Below are 19929 nucleotides of genomic sequence, written 5' to 3'. Positions count from 1 at the left end.
CTTTCGCTGCCACGCAATGCATCCCTGCATTTTCACTTGGGGGGTGTGGGGGTTTGCTTGTAGCCATGCAACCCATTGCATGCGCATTGCACGTGATGCCTGAACTTGCCCTTGCACTGCCTTCACGTTTATTGATACACATCATGATGTACTTGTTCATGTAGAAAGTGGGTAATGTACACATGTTCTGCACTGCATCAACCCACTTCTGAGCTGTGTTACACCGTTCTACATGCCAACTCACTGATGCAATCTCAAAGTGACCTGGCATGTATGGCCAGTTTTTCATCCCTTCTCTGTCATGAATGCGATGGGCACAGATGCATCCTGTGTCACATATACTCAGTATTGGAACTCCCTAGTGGCTGTTTAGATGAGTTCGTTGGTCAATCTGCGGCCTATACCAACTGGCATAGGGCACTGATTGAATGTAGCCTGCCAATCGGGTTGTAATGACTGTGGAGCTTCCTTTACGTGTGTATGTGTGCACTTCCACATACATCAAAGCAAGCAGCGTTATAGCTGCTTGCTTTGGTGTATTGGATGCTGGTCATGTTCACAATACAGGTGTATGGGGAAATGGGTGTTTTTGAACGCTTTCACATGTACATATGCAAGCAGCTTCCACGTTGTGTAGTGCAACATTGCGAGTACACAATTATGTTTGTGAAAGTGTTCATTTACACATGTGTCTTCTGCAGCTTTTTTGTTGACTGACTAATATGTAGTTGATTGATGTTGATGCTGGTGAGATTTCTGCATTGTGCACGTTATGTGGAACTGGCATGATCCAGAAGGTTCACTGTTGTGCAGTATGTGTATGCCCAGGCCCACATAGCTACTATGGTGGTTCCTGGGCGTGGATATTTCAAAAGGAATGATGTAATAGGGCACATTCATGGGCCAATGTACTCAATCAGGCCCTGAGGGATGTTGTGGAGGCCTCATGTCCTGCAGCTCAGACGGTACTGGGCGTTATGGTCCCTCATGCCTGGTTGCAGGCCCTTGCTTTGCTTGAGACAGTGACTATATCTACATGGCCCATGCCACCCGGTACGGGCCGAGCTGCAGATGGATGGAGCTATATTGATGAAGAATGCTTTAGTGATGCATGTCTACATGCATGTTATCTGTCTCATTGTGTGTTCGGATTCACTTGCAGGAGTGGTCAATTTGCAGTTCAGAAATGCTTATGGTGTGTTGCATCTCTTAGTTACCATCTGTCTTTTCTGCCTGTGACATTTACCTGACAGAGGTGGTGTCTGATGGTGTTCATATACTACATTTTGTACTTGTGTAGGCTTTGGTATTTAGACACATCAATTTCTGCTTTTGGGATGTGTTTGCATATCAAGGCCACTGGATGCATGCCAGATTCTCATTTGTGTGTGACATGTCTGCTTCATGTGTTGGCTGTGTGTGATGTCCATGTGTGTGTGTGTTATGTGCTTCTGACATGTGTACTAATGTTACTTTTTCTCCACTTTTCAGATGATGACGCAATGGAGCCAGAGGATGGTGTTGTCATGCCAGACACAGGGTTGGCATCACACCAGCAACCCGGCACAAGTGTGGGTCGTGGGGTGGTAGACCACGAGAATCCACTTGTGTTACAGATCATCTTGTCTATGGCTGGCAATGAGTCTAGCCCGGATGATCACTCTGACGACAATGTCGAGTTGGATGCGCATCGGGTCCATTCGTCAGGGGTGAGTGATTCTGATGTGGACGCTCCTCTGTCCGCGACACCTGCACTGAGGGGTCTGACGGTGGTGGGACTTCCGCCTGTGCTGGATCGGGACGCCGGGTCACCATCCACACCAGTTGCTGATGTGCCTGGGGCATCACGTCGACAGAGGAATGTAGTCCTGCAGCCGCGGGCAGTGCCAACCCAACAAGGACATCGGCTCCTTGGGCCCGCAGGTGTCAAGCCCAGCAACGCGGTGGCCGTGCGCCACTGGGGTATACTGAGCGGGATCAAGCCATGTTTGCCAATTCAGAACACCAGGGGGCAGCAATTGATAACATCGCTGAGAGCATGGAACGTGTGGCCCAATCAGTGCTCCCCCTGCTAGGCAGGTGGAACTCCAGCAGCAGGCGGCACAGTCCACGGCCTGCTCGCTCAGGCTGGGCATGGATGCCTCGGACAGGGCACGCTTGCTGAAATGGTATCTTTGCATCAAGCAATTGCTGCTCACGCAGAGGCACACATGGAGGCCATGAGGGTTGATTATGAATCCCTCAAATCTACTCTGGCTGTGCTCATGATGTCCCAGAAGACGCGGTCAGAGGAGAGGTTGGAGCAGCTGGAGAATACCATCTCGGCTGAGCTATGTGCTTGCTGGGAGGTGTACCAGTTGTCCAGCCAGGCCATGCAGGAAGAACTCTGTGTTACCCGTGTTACCTTGCAAGAGGAAGCACGCGTATCACATGAGGTTCTACATGCTGACCTACGTGTCATCGCCGCACAGAATCAGGCTCACCCCTCCCGCAGACTTGCTGCTGACGAGGGGCAAGCTGCGCCTAGGTGTGCTCAGGGTACTGTGCCACGTCAACCTTTTCAGCCAGAGGGTGACTCGGATGACAAGATATCTCCCACACAGGTCAGGCTGTGCAGGCGTTGAAACCATGGAGGTTTTTTTTTTTGTCTCAACATCATCGCATGTTGGTGTTGAGGTGCACCCTGTACCTCCTCCCTCCTGGGTGCCTCCCTCCCTGGGTCGTATGTGGCCATTTTTTATTTTTATTGTTAGTTTAGTTAGTTAATATGGTGTTACGCTCACCTGGTATCCACGGGGACGCCACCCAGCCAGTTGGTCGTTGGTGCCCTTCTCTATGTCTCCCTGGTGTGGTTCTCAATGTCGATGGGATTCCGCCTGGAAATGAAGACTATATTAGGACTGGACGACCAAGTTAAGTTTTCCCCCACCTCCTTTGTGTTTTCAGCCCCTCCGGGTTCTCTTCTCACCTGGCTGTCGGAATTGGTGAGCTCTCCATCCTGCTCTCTGGGCAGGGGTGCATGGTCTTTTGTGGGCACGGGATGTCCAGTTACTTCACTGACTGCGGCCCTTGTAGTGTCTTTCAGGTAGGTCTTATTGTGATTGATGGCGTTGTTATTCTTGCATGCCTTTTCTCTGTTCTAAAATGTCTCTTTTTATCTCCCTTAGGTGCGCGGAGTATCCACTTGGAGAACTGGGTTGGCTGGTTCTCACCGGTAGATGATGGCACACAATAGCGTTATGATGCGGTAAGGAGGCGCTTTGCGCAGCGCAGCGATGTCTTGTCCTCACTGACCTATGCTTTTCTCTTTTTCGTAGGTCACGGTATCCTCCCAGCGCAGATGGAGTTCCGGAGCTATGCCGGTCGAAAATCAGCCAGCCAGGTAAGTCTCTAAGCGCTTTCTGGTTGTAATGTCTCTTACCTCCTTTAATAATGTCTTTCTCCCTTTTTTCAGGTCCTTCGATCCGGGCGGCAAACTCTTCAAACGGAGCTGCCCAGGTGCTGCGAGCAATGAAGGATGCAGATTAGAGGTAAGATTCTGCTGCTAACGATATTCTTTGTTTTCTGCAGGTCCGGAATTTGTCAGGCTCGTGAGAAAGCTGGACACGGTGAGCGTCACATTGCTAGTAGCAAAGTAAAGCGAAGCGTGTTGTCTTGTTCGGGTGTGGTTTAAATAGCCACTGCAAAGTAGTCCAGGTAAAGTAGTCCCTAGGCCACCACACCCAAAACACTAGACCGCATAGCTTGGTTCTAGGAATCAAGCTATGTGGATGCCTCCATGTTGGCTGAAAGCTCTAAAAAGTAGTTCCACAATGTTTATGAGCCTGGTGCCAAAGGCGCCAGGACTGGCCCCAAGAGGGCCTTAGAAGTGGATGCCAGTCCTTATAAGCTATCCGAGTCCTGATTCCACCTGGCCAATGGACTTGCCAGTGGGGATCAGGGCTGAGGGTCGTGACATATGGTTTTTGATAGTTTAATTAGTTAATATAGGTTTTTTATAGTTAGTTTAATTAGTTAATATAGTTTAAAATTGCGTGTTTATTGTGCATTCATGTGACGGTGTGGTGCTTTGTGGCTTTTGAAAGCATCCACTGTCTGTTCCAGCTGGGCCCTTCAAGCTTGTCTCGTGTATGTGTTTGCAGCTTGGGGTCCTAACTCACATAGGCCACTCCTGCTTCCCTTATCCATGGGCTCGCAAGGATGGTTCGGTGTAACAACCATTTACACAAGGGCTTTGGACTTTCTTCATATCTGTGGCCTGTCTGCTGCTGTACTACTTGTGTTAACACCCCTAGTGGGGATTGAGTGGGTTTTAACCACGCCATGTCTGTAATCAATTTGGGTGAGTACATGATTGATATCTCCATTAATTAGGGTAGTTTGCATAGACAGAGGTGATGATTCCCTTGGTATCGCATACAACCTGCATGTTGATGGAATGCCAGTGCTTGCGGTTTCGATAGATGTGCTCAGTGGCCCTAGGTGGACGTAGGGCCACATGGGTGCAATCTATGGCACCGAGCACTTTGGGGAAGTATGCCACCCTGTAAAGGTCGTGGACCACAGCCTGCCTTTCTGCGGGTGTTCTGGGCATGTATATGTGCCTGCGGACTGAGGGGTGCGCAGTCACGATTGCCAACACCTGGTGTAGGCAGCATGACTGTGTGGCCTGTGAGACCCCCCCCCCCACTATGGCAGTTGTCCGCTGAAATGACCCAGTGGCCAAAAAATGCAGGACATTGAGCACCTTCTCCAAGGGGGTCAATGCTTGCGAGCACAGGGTGGGGGATGTAAGGTCATCCTCCCGCTCCCTGAACAGGTCTAGGATGATACGAGGTGGAATTTTGCCATTTTGCTGTTTCTGCTGAAATGCAGCTTGGTGATGTGGGGAAGTACTGCTGAGTGGGTAAATATATCCCCCAATATCTACTGCTTGTAAAGTTGTGACCTGTTTCTTGAGTTTATCTGATGACTTTCAAAGTAGGGTGGGACTGGTCATTTGCCCAACAGGTGGATATGGATTGCAAAGTATCATTAACATGTCTGCAAAAAGTGTATGTAATGTGCATGGGGTTGCATTTTATTTATTGTGCATGTGATTGCATGTAAAGTGTTGCATGTGAATTGTTGCAGAACCCTCAACCATAGACGGAAGCCTTTGGAATTGATAGACTAATTTGTTCTCACTTGATGCACCCCATAGACTATGCCTGAGTCCCAATACAAATGTGGCCCAGCTGTCACACATTCATTGACTCATCAACACAGTGCCTGAACGCTGAACATACAACAGCTAACACAATGTTTCTACACCACAAATCATCTTTGCTAATAATTGGCCAATTGCCTACATTCTTTATTCACATTCAATGTCATTGCTCTGTTTATCTTGACTATGGTCTGCTGAAGGCCACACACCCCAAAGAACTTTGAAGCTAGCCATAATACTGACAGTAAGGTGCTATTAAAATGTGAAGTAATATAACATAGCGCAACACATGAGGGCTTCAGATGCACGTATGACGTTTAGCAAATATTGCCTATGCCAGGCACATGATGGTACTATTGGGGCATTTGAGGCGACACTTGGCATATTACACCCACAAAACATTGATTTTGATGATGATTGATTACATTCGGTGGACTTTCACTGCATCCAACAGCCATCAGCAGCCACCAGAAACACTGGACAACCGATTTGTCTTAGTGTTGCTGTCCATGGAGACAGCATTGTATTCTGTATACTACTTACATCGTGTCATGTAACAGGAGGACAAACTGCATGTTCCCTAAATGCAAGGTGGGGTGTTTCCTTAAACACCCTCTAGTGTCAAATCAAGGTGCGGGAAGCCAGAGAAGGAGAAGACTCCCAGAACGGCAGAATCCAGGCCTATCAGAGACAATTTCTGATCCCGCATCTTGTTCTCTTGTAGGCCACCAATCAGGAAGGCTCAACGCCAATAAAAAGGAGTAGCGTGTTCCTGCTGTCTCCCTACCCCAACCATCTCCCCAGTCCCTTTGCCAAGGCTGACCCGAGTAGATGGGTGGCGCATTTGAAGCGAATGAGCCTGGTGTTCTGTCTGGCAAAATGCCTGGCATTTGGCAGCTGGGAAGTAAGTGAGTGAGACATTGGTCGCCTCTGTTTTTGCAACCAGAGCACTGTCCCAGCAGAGAGCGGGAATACGTTTCTCCTGTCCTGATGTTGACATCGAAAGAGATGTGAAGCATCTCTGCCCTCAGAGTGCCCCACATGGCTCCCCTGCCTGCTACCTTTATAGTGGACTTGTAAATTGGGCAGAGGTATTACATGGACCGAGTCCTCATATCCTGCTGCCAACAGAAGTGCATGAGGACAACATCAAACCTGTCATTTCTGTTTCCTGCTTCTGCCTCTTTGATGTATCTCAGATTTGATAGCAATACCGACATATGATGGGAGTAACTGCAATTGATTGCAATCACAGGTGTTTGATACAAACACATACCAGCGCATTTAAGGCGCAAGCGCCGTGTGCTGAGAAGGAGCATGCGCCACGTGTGCATCAGCCGTGGTGCAAATAAACAATTGTGCGTCACGCGTTTTCATGGATTATCCGAGGCATCACTAGCCGTGGCGCAAGCTACACCAGTAACGCCCCAACACGCCCCCACGCACAGCAAAAAGCCAGCAAAATGCCTCACACGGCGCAAGCCCCTGTGTCATCCCTGGTCCAGCATACCGCCCCCCACCCGAGGCAAATCGTGTGAAAATCTGTTGAAGACAGGGCACATGCCTAGTTTCCACGCAATTTGGCTGGGGTGCGTCCGGGTTAAGCAATGAGTTTCCACGTGACTTTGCTGGGGTGCGTCCGGGCTACGTGATGAGTTTCCACGTGATTTGGCTGGGGTGCGTCCGGGCTACGCAATGAGTTTCCACGCAACTTGGCTGGGGTGCGTCCAGACTATGTGATGAGTTTCCATGCGATTTGGCTGGGGTGCGTCCGGGGTACGCAATGAGTTTCCATGCAACTTGTCTGGGGTGTGTCCGGGCTATGCAATGACTTTCCACACAATTTGGCTGGGGTGCGTCCGGGGTACACAATGAGTTTCCACGTGACTTGTCTGGGGTGCGTCCAGGCTACGGGATGAGATTCCATGCGACTTGGCTGGGGTGCGTCTGAGTTATGCAATGAGTTTCCACGTGACTTGGCTGGGGTGTGTCCGGGCTACGCGATGAGTTTCCACGCGACTTAGCTGGGGTGCGTATGGGCTACGCAATGAGTTTCCACGCGATTTCACCAGGGCGCGTCTGGGCTACGCAAAGAGTTTCCACGCGACTTGGCTGGGGTGCGTCCAGGCTGTGCAATGAGTACCCCTGTGATCACTCCACCCACACCCCAGCCAAGTCGCGTGGAAACTCATGGCGTACCCAGCGAACACGCACAAATCCCTCATCACAGGACAACCGCATCCCAGCCCAATTTACCCACGACCACACCCTACAAGTAGCCCCCAACACATGGGAGCCCCCCATCACCTGTGACCACACCCCACAGGCAGCCCACAACACATGGGCCCCCAATGACCCGTGACCACACCCCAGAGGCAGCCCACAACACATTGGTCCCAACATCACCCGTGACCAAACCCTGCAGGCAGCCCACACCACGTGAGACCCCCATCACCCGTGACCACAACCCTCAGGCAGCCCACAGCTCATGGGCCCCCCATCACCCGTAACCACACCCCCCAGGCAGCCCACACTACATGGGACCCCCCATCACCTGTGATGGCACCCTGCAGGCAGGCCCCACCTCATGTCCCCCCCACCACCACCAGTGACGGCAACCTGCAGGCAGGACCCACCTCATGTCCCCCCCCACCACCACCAGTGACGGCAACCTGCAGGCAGGCCCCGCCTCATGTCCCCCTCACCACCACCAGTGACAGCAACCTGCAGGAAGGCCATCTCATGGGACACCCCCACCTCAAAACACTTTGGAGCAATATACATTCATGCAGCACATGTCAAATCAAATGCCACCACACGCTGCACACTCCCTGTGCACCTCAACACCCATCCATTGGTCATGCTCCCCAGTACATGCCCCATGGCATCGGAATCCTAAAATCGCACATGCATGCATGTGTGCACACACATGAACAACATTGGTCAAGAGCAGGGACACTGGTATGTTTCACATCACGTACCCTGACCCCTCACTCACATTGCCCAGGCCAATTGGTAGCTGCACCTCCCATTGCACTAATACATCAGTGTCATGACTGGGAGGTCAAAAAGTGGGAAGGGAGGCAAAGGTGGCCGAGGTGGTGGGTGTGACCGAGGGGGCCAAGGTGGCGCAACTGGCGGAGGTCGCCGAGGGGGCCAAGGGTGGCACAGCTGGCAGGGGTGGGTGAGAGGGCAGAGGTGCCCGAGGGGGCTGAGGTGCCCAAAGTGCCCGAGATGCCCAGGTCCTTGCAGGGAGTGACATGCCCCACACCCAACAGGGTCAGGATGATGCAGCTGATGCTGACGTCCCCAGCACCTGGGGTCCAGGGTCAGCAGTGTCATCAGCTAGCCAGACCAGCCAGGAGCAGGTAGCTGCAGGGGCAGCTGCAGCACCCACCACCCAGGCTCTGGGTCCCCCAGCCAGGCCTGTGTTGGTCAAAGCCCAGGTCCACCAAGAGCCAGGGGCAGAAGTCCATGTCCCTAAGGGCAAGCGACATCTGGTGCTGGGACCTACCACCAGCACCTGGGGTCCAGGGTCAGCAGTGCATCTGCTGGCCAGACCAGCCAGGGCCAGGTAGCTGCAGGGGCAGCTGTAGCACCCCACACCCAGGCTCCGGGTCCCCCAGCCAGGCATGTGTTGGTCACGGCCCAGGTCCACCAAGACACAGGGGCAGATGTCCATGTCAATAAGGGCAAGCAACGTCTGGTGCAGGGACCTTCCACCAGCACCCGGGGTCCAGGGTCAGCAGTATCATCTGCTGGCCAGACCAGCCAGGGTCAGGTAGCTGCAGGGGCAGCTGCAGCACCCCCAACCCAGGCTCCGGGTCCCCCAGCCAGGCCTGTGTTGGTCACGGCCCAGGTCCACCAAGACGCAGGGGCAGATGTCCGTGTCTCCAATGCCAAGAGACCTGTGGACAAAGGTCCATCCACCTGCACCCAGGTACAGATGCCAGCAAGGCTACCTACAGTCACAGCATCAGTGGCTGATGCCTTGGCCCAGTCCCCCAGTGCTCCAGCCCCTACCAACCCAAGTGGTCCCAGCCACTCCGGGTATGGACGACCCTGCAAGAAGGGAAAGCGTGCAGTAGACAAACAGGCTCAGTCCCGAGGCACGGCACAGGAGACCTGCACATCGAGGAAGAGGAGCTTTTGTGATGAGGACCTCAAGATCCTCGTGGGCTACGTGCAGGAACACAAACAGGGCATGCTTGTGGGGGGAGGGAGCACACATACGCCTGCCCAGCGTATGGCCCACTGGCAGTGTGTCGCCAATCGTATGAGCTCCTTGGGCATTGAGAGGCGCACAGCTGTGCAGGCAGTGAAGCGTTGGAATGACCTCTGGCGTTGAGCCAAAGATAAGCTGGTTGCCAACTGCGCCTCTACTCTGGTGACTGGAGGTGGGTCACCACAAGAGGACGAAAAACTCACCCCACAGGAAGAACTCATCAGTGAGCCCATTGATGTGGAGCAGATCCGAGGCATGGGAAACCTGCCAATTAATGAGGGGATGTCTGGTGAGTGGTGATGCGTGTGTGTCCAGGACATGTGTCTGTTGCTAGGATGAAGTGTATTGATTGTCTGCCAGTTCAGCATGCATTTATATGACTGCCATGGGTGAACCATGTCATGGTGGACTGACACATGCTTATGTTCCTGCAACCTGCATACGCACAATGTGCTTCACACTGTGACAAACCCCATGTGTACACCTCCTCATTCATTTCATGTCACTCTCTGTCTGGCCTCTCTTGGGCCAGTGATGGCAGATAGCCTGTGACCACATGCCACTACACACTTGCCTTCTCTGTGCACATCTCTGACATCTCTGAGAGATCACCCTGCCAGCTGAACCTCCTCAGGGGTAATCTTCATTTCCTCACCTTCCCCCATCAGCCCGCTGTCTCCAGAGGAGTGGACATACCTGTGGTGGGGTACTGCAATGTCCTATGCCAAGATTTCTGTGCTTCTACTCTCTTCCCTCTGCTAATCATCGAGAACAGGACTGTGTGAATTGTCATTTTGTCTTGGGGGCATGTATTGTTTCTTCCTGGGTGTGTGATGATGGCAGTGGCACACAGTGGGTACAACTGTTGATTTACAATCCCTGTGCATTGTCCACAGGGCCTTATGGGTCCTGGGGCAGCAGTTCCTTCTACTCCATCTTCCACATTTGCTTCCTTCTCATGGGCTTTGATCATCCCCTTCGTACTCACTCAGGGTCAATTACTTCTCATGTATCATTTAGTTTGTGGTTGATGTCTATCTTTGGCTGTGGCCTCCCTCTGGTATAGCCTCCATGCCTCAATGGAACTTGAGGTGAACCTTTTCCCTGTCAGGAGGCACTTCTGATGCTTCCTCATGTGTTGTGCTTTCACTCCTCCTCTACCCTGCTGGAGTCCTGGATGACTGTGAGAATACACTAGTCACCTGCCCACACTCTGATCTCATACACGGTCCTATGAGCCACCAGTTGAACCCATGCACTGCCTCCCCCAGTCTACCCCAACCGGTGGCTGCTTACTGTGGCCCTGCAACCCTCTTCCAGAAATTGTCACCTGATGTCTGCACTTCCACCAGGCCACAACTTTTTCCTGAATGATCATGTGTTTCCTTTGTAGGACGTTCACATGTACTGCACTGACCAGTCCCACTGACAACCACAGGGATCACCTTCGCCATGCATGTTCACTGGCGTGATGTGACTGTGGCATGGTTTAATGGAATGTGTGTGTCCGGCTTCACTGTATAGAGCATCCTTGCATCGTAGCACCTTGTGAGACTAGTGTGTATTGAGTTAGTGAGTTACATGCCATGTCATGTCACATCCATTCTATTTGGCTCTGGGATAGTAGTCAGGAAGTTCCGTCTTATCCAGTTTCACAGGCCAGGCATGCCTATGCTATGTGGCATGTGTGTTTGCATCATGGATGTTGGTGAATTAACTATGCCATTCAGGTTCACATGGGTGGAACAGGTGCTATGAAGCATGCACTACCTGTGTTTTTTTTGCCCTTCCACACACGTCCATGTCTGCTATCATGCTGCCCTTCACTTGTATTGACAGTACGTACGTGTGTGAGTTTGTGACATGGCAGGTTGATGTGTTGCATGCCGACATTGTGATGCTTATGTGTGTGGGCTATGCTGTTTACGTGCCTCTTCATCATTTTTTTTCTTTCCATGTGCAGGTGATGAGGCACTGGATGCAGCGGAGGAGGTGGAGGAGGTACAGGATACTGAGATGCAACCGACCAACAGTGGAGGACGTGGTGTGGTAGCCCGTGAAGATCCACTGGTGCTACAGTCCATCCTGGACATGACTCAGTCTGAGTCGGCCTCTGAGGAAGTCTATGGAACTCGTGGTGAAACAGATATGGATGCCTCTATGATGTCGCAGGTGAGTGCATCGACTGTGGGTGCAGTTGATTCCCAAACATCTGAAGGGGGGGAGAGCCTTCACAGGGCCAGTCAGTGCTGGTACGTCCGGTTGTGGTGGTTATGGCTGCAGGGTCACGCTCCACAGTATTGACTCCTGGGCCAGGGGCAGCTGATCAGGGGAGGGATGCAGTCCTGCAGCCACAGGCAGCGCCATCACATGAAGGGCCAGGTTCCCTTGGTCAGGGCAGGCGTGGGGTCTGCCAACGTGGAGGCTGTATGTTAGCTGGCAATACTGTGTGGGAGCAGTCCATGTATGCTGCTGCACAACGCTTCACATGGGATGTTGGCTCAGGGAATGGATAGGGTGGTCAATTTCATGATACCCCTGGCAAGACAGGTGGAGCACTGGCAGCAGGAATTGCGGTCCACATGCCGCTCACACATGCTGAACATGTTGGCCAGCAACAGGAGCCGACAGGCAGACCTGAGGGATCTGTGTGCATCCTTGGCTGCAGAGGGTCGAGCCCACAGGGAGGTTAGAGTATAGGTCGCGCAGGACTACACTGGCTGCACTTGAGGCAACCGGCAGTAGACGGTTTGAACAGCAGATGCAACTGATGACTTGTGCCATCATGGAGGAACTGGGTGCATCCTGTAAGGTGTTGCATGGAGACCTCCGAGCCATCATGTTGCAGATGCAAGCCTCTCAGTCCTGCATGGCCACTGCCATCGAGGACCAGACCAGGGCTATATGTGGTGAACCGCCCTTGCCACTAACACATTCTGATGCAACACCAGAGGGTGGCGACAGCAGTGACAGATCTCCGGATCCATCATAGCCGTGCAGTCCATTACCCCATGGAGGGTCTTTTATTTTTCTCAACATCCACACATGTGGGTGTTGACATGCACCTCCTCCCTCCTGTGTGCCCCCCTTGAACCCCATGGGCAATTTTGATTTTTGTTTCTTCATTTTTGTGTCTATTGTGCATTTATGTGACAGTGTGTTGCTTTGTGTGGCAGCCGATGGCATCCACTGTAGATTCCAGCTGGACCCATGCAGGTTTGTCTCGTGTTGGTACCCTCCTTGTTTGTGCCTTAGGGTCCAAACACATATGGCACACCTGCTTCCCCTTTCCATGGGCTTGCAAAGCGGGCAGCATGTGAAAGTGACTTACACATTGGCATGGGCCTTCCATTATGTCTGTGGGCAGTCTCAAGTCCGACATGTGTATACAACCCTAGTGGGATTCATGATTGTTTGTCCCTTTTTGTTTGCACATTGGGAACCATACTTTGTTCATGTTCCTTCTTTATGTTTTGGCTTGGCTGTCTCCATTTCTGTTGAACGTCCACCTGTATGCGATTCCCTGCTCACTTTGGTTGGCAGTGCCACAAGACTATACAAGGGTGCCATGTGTGAGTCACAACCCATTGAGGCACAGGTGCAATTGTGTATGGTCACGGTCAGACGGATTCACTCTTGGGTGCTGTTTATGTGGTATGTTGTACTGGCCAATTGATGTGTACATTGTTGGATTCATGGGTGAGAGTGATTTATTTCTGAACTTGGTCCATTGATTGTTGAGTGCTTTGTGACATTGGTGTTATGTGTAGGCCATTTGTTTCTCGTTTTGGTAATTGCATTCCATGCCATGGTGTGTGAGACAGGTGACATGAGGTGTGAAAGGGTTTAGATGACATACCAGCATTTAGATGTGTATTTTGGCATGGTGTTAGTGGAATACTCCATCTTCCATGAGTCCCTTTTGTTCACACCAGATTTTGTTACTTTTAGACAATGTGGCACTTCCAAGGCAACACTCTCAGGGTGGTAAGGTTGGGAAAGATGATAGTCCCTTTGTCATCATTGATTGTCACCTGGAATGTGCCAGGGCTGTGTGCACCCCACAGGGTTTGGATTTTAGGTGAAAGATTGTGCCACAAGCTGGGTACGGGCAGCCTCGCCACTTGCTTTTTCCACTCCCATGCGCAGCCACCATGCATGTGGTTGGGGATATGGGATTACCACCATGTCCACCGGGACGCCACGCTGTGTTGCAACGTTGTGCAGGACACATGCTGCCACAATGATCCTGCACACTATTGGTGGTGTGCTTAGTAGCTCGCCACCAGAGTGGTCGACGACAAAGAAGCGTGACTTGAGCACTCAGAATGTGCGCACCACTATGGCCCTAGTTACAATATGGGCTGCATTGTATCATACCTGGGGTGGTGAGGTGGGCTTCTGTATTGGCGTCATCATTTAGGTGCTCAGAGGGTATGCACTGTTCCCTGTGGAGGTAAGATGGGTTGTCAGTGCTGTGTTTTCGTCTGTGGTAGACATGCATGCATTTTCAGGGCCAATAGTACTCACCAATGAGCCATGTGTTGCCCTGCCTCCCAGCTTCCAAGGCCCAGTGTAGGGGTGACATTCTGAATATGAAACTATCATGGGTGGACCCTGGATAGTTGTCATATACAGAGGTGATGATTCCCTTGGCATCAAATACAAACTGCACATTGATGGAATGCCAGTGCTTGCGATTACGATAGATGTACTCTGTGGCCCCAGGTGGATGTAGGGCCACATGGGTGCAATTGATGGCACCAAGCACTTTGGGGAAGTGCGCCACCCCATAAAAGTCCTGGACCACAGCCTGACTTTCTGCGGGTGTTCTTGGCATGTATATGTGCCTGCGGACTGAGGGGCGTGCAGTCATGATTGCCAACACCTGGTGTACACATCATGACTGCGTGGCCTGTGAAACGCCTCCAACTATGGCAGTTGTCTGCTGAAATGAACCAGTGATGAAAAAATGCAGTACATTGAGCACCTTTTCCAAGGGGCTCAGTGCTTGAGAGCACAGGGTGGGGGATGTAAGGTCATCTTCCCACTCCCTGACCAGGTCTAGGATGATATGAGGTGGAAACCTATACCTGCCATAGACCTGGTCATTAGGCATGCCAAAAAGGCTGGTCCTGGTTAAAAATATGCATGCCCTGGCTTTTTATGCATTGTTTTTTGTGCGCGGTGACGCTTATGCCAGCTTTTGCGTGGCGGATGTGCTTTGAGATTAGCGCGTCTTGTTTCGTGTGCCAGAGAGCCCTGTTTGATTCAATGAATACATGTTGTTGGCGTGCATTTGGGCGTTGCGAGTATTTTGCTGTGGTACTTTCCACGTAATGCCCACATTTGCGCTTTTTGTTCCCCATTCCAGATCTTCCGCCCCCTTTTTGGGTGACTGCGCTAGACGGTATGTGCCTGCGCTGTGCGTCTCATGCAAGGCATTTGCAGTGTTGATGTGACGTGTTGGCCCCGCTTGGATTCCGCGCACGTCTCAGGTAAGCCACGCTCAATGTGTTCCATGAATCAGTAAACGGGCGCTTGGAATTTAATGTAAATACATGCAATGTTCATGGCATGTTATGTGACCTTTTGCAACTTTGATGGTTCTATGTAGCATATGATGTGAGTACCTGCCATTTGATAGCAATGCCTGGAATATGATGTGGGTATGTGGGCATTGGATGGCACTACTTGGCAGATGCTTTCAGGACTTGGCATTCAGTAAAACATACCTGGCATATTATGTGTGTAGACAGCGCCTTGCTTGGCATGCCTGGCATATGCTGAGGCTGCACTAACTAAGATTAGCTCCCCTGGAGATTTTCTGGCAATTCCTGGCATATGACTTGAGTACATAGCATTTGATGGAAATACCTGCCATATTATGTGAGTATCTGGGCATCTTAAGGTGTTGTATCATGTTTATACTTTAACTGGCCACATGATGATGATTAATGCAAAATGATTGGAATATCTGGGTGTTTGGTGGGAATACATGTCATTAGATTTTAAAGCCTGGCATATAATGGGAGTACCTGTCTCATTATGAGTCTATCTGGCATATGATGGCTGCTGTGTTGATGATAATGTATAGTAATGGTGTGGGCAACTGAACATTGAATCAAAATACCTGCCATGTGGCTTGACTTTCTGCAATGTGATTGCAATATCAAGCCTTAGATGGAAATAGCAGGATATGTGATAGGACTATGTGGCATATTATTATTATTATTATTATTATTATTATTATTATTATTATTGTTATTATTATTATTATTATTATTATTATTATTATTATTATTATTATTATTATTATATTTATTGAGCGCAGACCTAGCTTCGATAAACAACAGAGTGCTTTACAGAGGTATACAACAATACAGATACAAAAAAGAGAGCTTTACAGAGTTATACAACAGTACAGATGCATATCGGAGCGCTTTTCAGAGGTAACAAAAGAAAAGATATACAGTGGGAGTGGGATACATAGGGGCACAGAGGACGGATACAGCTGTATAGGGTAATGGGGTGGAGATGAGCAGACGAAATCTAGCAAGTCAGGTGCCCGGGAGCGAGATGATAGGTGTTGAGGAGAAGAGACTCCTTGAAGAGGTGGGTCTTGAGTTATTTTCTGAATTGTAGGAGCATAGGGGCGAGACTGATGCTGATGGGAAGGGCTTCCATAGTCTTGGGCCATAGGCAGAAAATGCTTGTTTTCTGGTCCTTTCCTGTTTGCAGCACCGGATTTCAAGTCTGCATGTGTCCTGACTTCTGGTGGTGCGCTGTCCGCCAGAGATGCTGAGCTTCTCTGCAAGGTAGCTGGGTGACTTCAGGGTGACTGCCTTATAGATGATGCAGCAAGACTTGAAGGTGATCTTTTCATGAAGTGGGAGCCAGTGAAGGTCGATGAGGGCCGGGGTGATGTGGTTGTATCTGCGTAGACCCTTAATGAGGTGTGTGGCCAAGTGTAGGACACTTCTCAGGGGCACAAGGGAGGACAATGGGAGGCCTTTGAGGAGGATGTTGGCCCCATCCAGGTGGGATAGGAGCAGCGCTTGAATGGTGGAGCTAAAGCTGTCCAGAGGGTGAAAGGGCTTGACTTTCTGCACGAGCCAGAGCTCATAACAAGCAGTCTGAGCTTTCTTAGCCATGTGTATCTTAAAGGAGGGGTGTTTGTCGATGTGGAACCCAAGGGACTTGGTGCATGAGGTGAGCTTGGGTGTGAAGCCCTCAGGGTTCATGGTTGATAGCCTGGTCTGTTAGTATGGGTGTTCAGTGTTGTTTCTGAGGAGTAGAAATTCGGTCTTGTATGGGTTGAGCTTCAAGTATGCACTGAACATCCAAGACTGGATCAGCAGGGGGCAGGATTTGAGCCTGTGGATGTCCTTGATGGAGTCGATCGTGAGGTATATCTGTGTGTCGTTGGCACATTAGTGGATGTTGTGTGTGGCTAGGAGGGGTCCCAATGGCTCCATGTATAGGTTGAAGACCACTGAGGTGAGGATCAAACTCTGCGGGATTCCACATGTAACAGGTAGCATTGGCGATCTAGAGGAATCCATCTGAAGAATATGCTGGTGGTTGGCGAGGTGAGACTTTAACCAGTGTAAGACAAGCTTGCTGATCCCCATGTGCCGATGTAGGGTGTCCGTGAGAGCCTGGTGGTCTACTGTGTCAAAAGCGCCCAAGAGATCGAGTTTAACTAGGAAGCAGGGTTGGCCATTGTCAAGGATGTTGAGGGTGTCGCGACCACCTGTATGGTTGCATTTCTGTGCTGCATCTGGGTCTTAACCCGGATTGGTAGGATTGGAGGAGATTGTTGGTGTCGATGTGTTGTTGCACTTGCACAGCTCCTGCTTTCTTGATGATCTTTTCTAGGAAGGGAAGATCAGTGATGTGGCGAAAGTTACCAAGATTGTCGGGTTCCAGATGGGTTTTTTTAGTAGAGGGAGGATTTGTTCTGTCTTTAGGGTCGATGGGAAGGTGCCTTGAGTTAGGAAGCTGTTAATTATCTCGAGGTAGGGAAGGATAGTTTCTGTGGGGAGGGTCTAGAGGATGGATGCTGAGAGGGTGTTGTCTGTATATGATGTGACTTTGAGGGTGGCCTGGGTTTCTACCGGGTCCTCTGTAGAGAGTGTCTTGAATATTGTCCAGGGAGTGGAGATTTCGCGAGGAGGGATTTGAGGTGGGTCTGTGGATGCAGAGCTAGAGACTATGTGCTGGCGATTCTTGCTGATTTTTTCAATGTAGAAGGTGTTGATGGCAGTGGATTTTACAATGTAGTGTGGTGTGGCAGTTTCGGGTCGTGGGTTGACCCAGTGCTTGACCGCTTTGAAGAGGGCTCTGCTTTTGTTATCAGCTTCGGTTATGGTGTTCTGATAGTAGGACGCCTAGATTGTGTGATTAGTTGTCGGCGTGTTGCTCGAAGTTGCTTGAGGAGCACCAGGTCGGATGTGGTCCTGGAGCAGCATCAGGTTTTCTCTTGTTTCCTGATTACTCTTTTTCTGATGTTGAGTATCTGCGTGTGCCAGGGTGCTGACTGTTTCGGTTTGCAGGTACGTCATTTCAGGGACACTTGTCAGTCAATGGAGGCTGTGAGGGTGGCATTGAGTGCTACCAGTAAAGAGTCGTAGTTCAGTTGGGGGGGTTCGGTCCATGTGAGGTGGAGCTTGGCAAGGTCTTCCATGAGAGCTTCCAATGGGAAGTTCTGGAAGGACCTGAAGGTTTGTCTGATGGGTTTCTGCTGGGAGTGCTTGACTGGGGTGGTGCGCACGATGTTGAAAGGCATGGCCAGGTGGTCAGACTAGTCAAGCGGAAGAGGAGAACTGTAATGGAGGGAAAGCAGAGCAGTGCAGTGATTATTAGGTCGATTAGACTGTGTCTGTAAGGGAGAGTGGGAAGTGGCAGCAGAGGACTTCAAATGAGCCAATGTTGTCAACGTCAAGTCTGGTGCAGGGCCATATGGTCTTGTGGATGACTGTGAGGCCTCCGCCTGTCTTGTTCGTCAGGCCTCTGAGTTGGATGCTGTAGCCACTGGGGACAAGGATGTCTATTATGTGGGTGGAGGTGGGTGTCAACCAGATCTCGGTAATGAAGATGGCGTCATGGTTGTGTGAAGTGATGAGGTTGGCAATGTCTGCTGCCTGGGTGAAAGGTGGGTGAACGTTGGCGAACATAAACTTCCATGTTGAGGATGGTAAGGGGGTGCTGATAGGCTTGAGGCTGATGTGGGTGAGGTTGCTGCATTGCAAAGTCCATGCCTTAGAGGAGGGGCGATGTCGTTGATGTTGGCGCTTTCTGGTGATGTTGGGGATGCCTTGTGGGGACGGAGGGAGAAAATACATGCCAATGCATGCTTACCTGTTGTCTGAGCAGGGGTTCGGCCCTGGGTTCTCCCGATCTGAGCAGGTCCAAACAGGAACTGCCCTTTTCTTCATCTGCCCTTCACTTGAGTCGCCCGGTTGAAAGACACCCTTGATCTAAGAGTTAAGAGCAGAAAGGAAGAGGCAGGGCTAAGAAGGTGGTTGGGGCATAGGCCACGTGACCTAGATCCACTTGCACCTGCTTACCAACTGCAAAGGAAAAGGCTAGTTGGACATTTGATGGTAACATCTGACATGTGATGTGAATTCTGGCGTTCATGGCAATACCTGGAATGCAGTGTAAATACCTGGTCAAATGATGTCAATAACTGGAAAAAGGTGATTTCAATAATATGATGTGACCTAGCATACAATGTTAATATCTTGCATATAGGAATATCAATTGATCAGTACATCTGGCAAATGATGTAAGCACCTTACATTTGATGTGCAATTAATATTTAAATGTGATGTGCGTGTGGGGAGAAAAGTGATTGTAGTGCCTAGAAAAGCATGGGTGCGCTTCACTCTTTGAGGAAAGGCCTGGCAAGTGATGTAACTAGAAGCAGATGGAACAATGCAGCAATGGCAAAACCAAGCACCCCAGAAAACACGTTCACGATACTGCAGCCAAAGAAAGCCGCAAGTGGTGCCCACACTTGTTTTGTTTGGGCACGAGGCAGCACTCTGTTTTCGGTGACTGCCACCATGTCCCATTTTGCTGCTGCTTTTCTACATTGTAGCATATTTTTCAGGATACTGCACATTAAGATCACGTCTGCCAATTTTGGGGGTTTTATTATTAGTATTTAGTAGTCAAAAATAAGAACAAATAAAAGAATCGACAGATTATTCCTTTCAATTGTACAATTACATAATCAGTTGTTTTGCTGTTGAGCGATACAATTACAAGGAATTCATATTCCAGTGCTCATTCATGATGCCCAATTGCAGTACTACGTGTCCAAGTGCTTCAACGTAAGGCCTGTTAATTAGCGCAGGGCAGGGATTCGCACCTGCGTTGCTCTGCCTTGTTTTGTTTCCAAGACAAACACGTTGCCCCTGAGTTATCCTCCCTTGCAAAGGACGCTGCGTTTAATTACGCATAGCAACGCTGCCCTCCCCACAGC

This window comes from Ambystoma mexicanum, chromosome 6p (genome assembly GCF_040938575.1).
Source record: "Ambystoma mexicanum isolate Mex_15411 chromosome 6p, UKY_AmexF1_1, whole genome shotgun sequence".
NCBI classification, from domain to species: Eukaryota; Metazoa; Chordata; class Amphibia; order Caudata; family Ambystomatidae; genus Ambystoma; species Ambystoma mexicanum.
Note: the sequence above shows the minus strand (reverse complement) of the source record.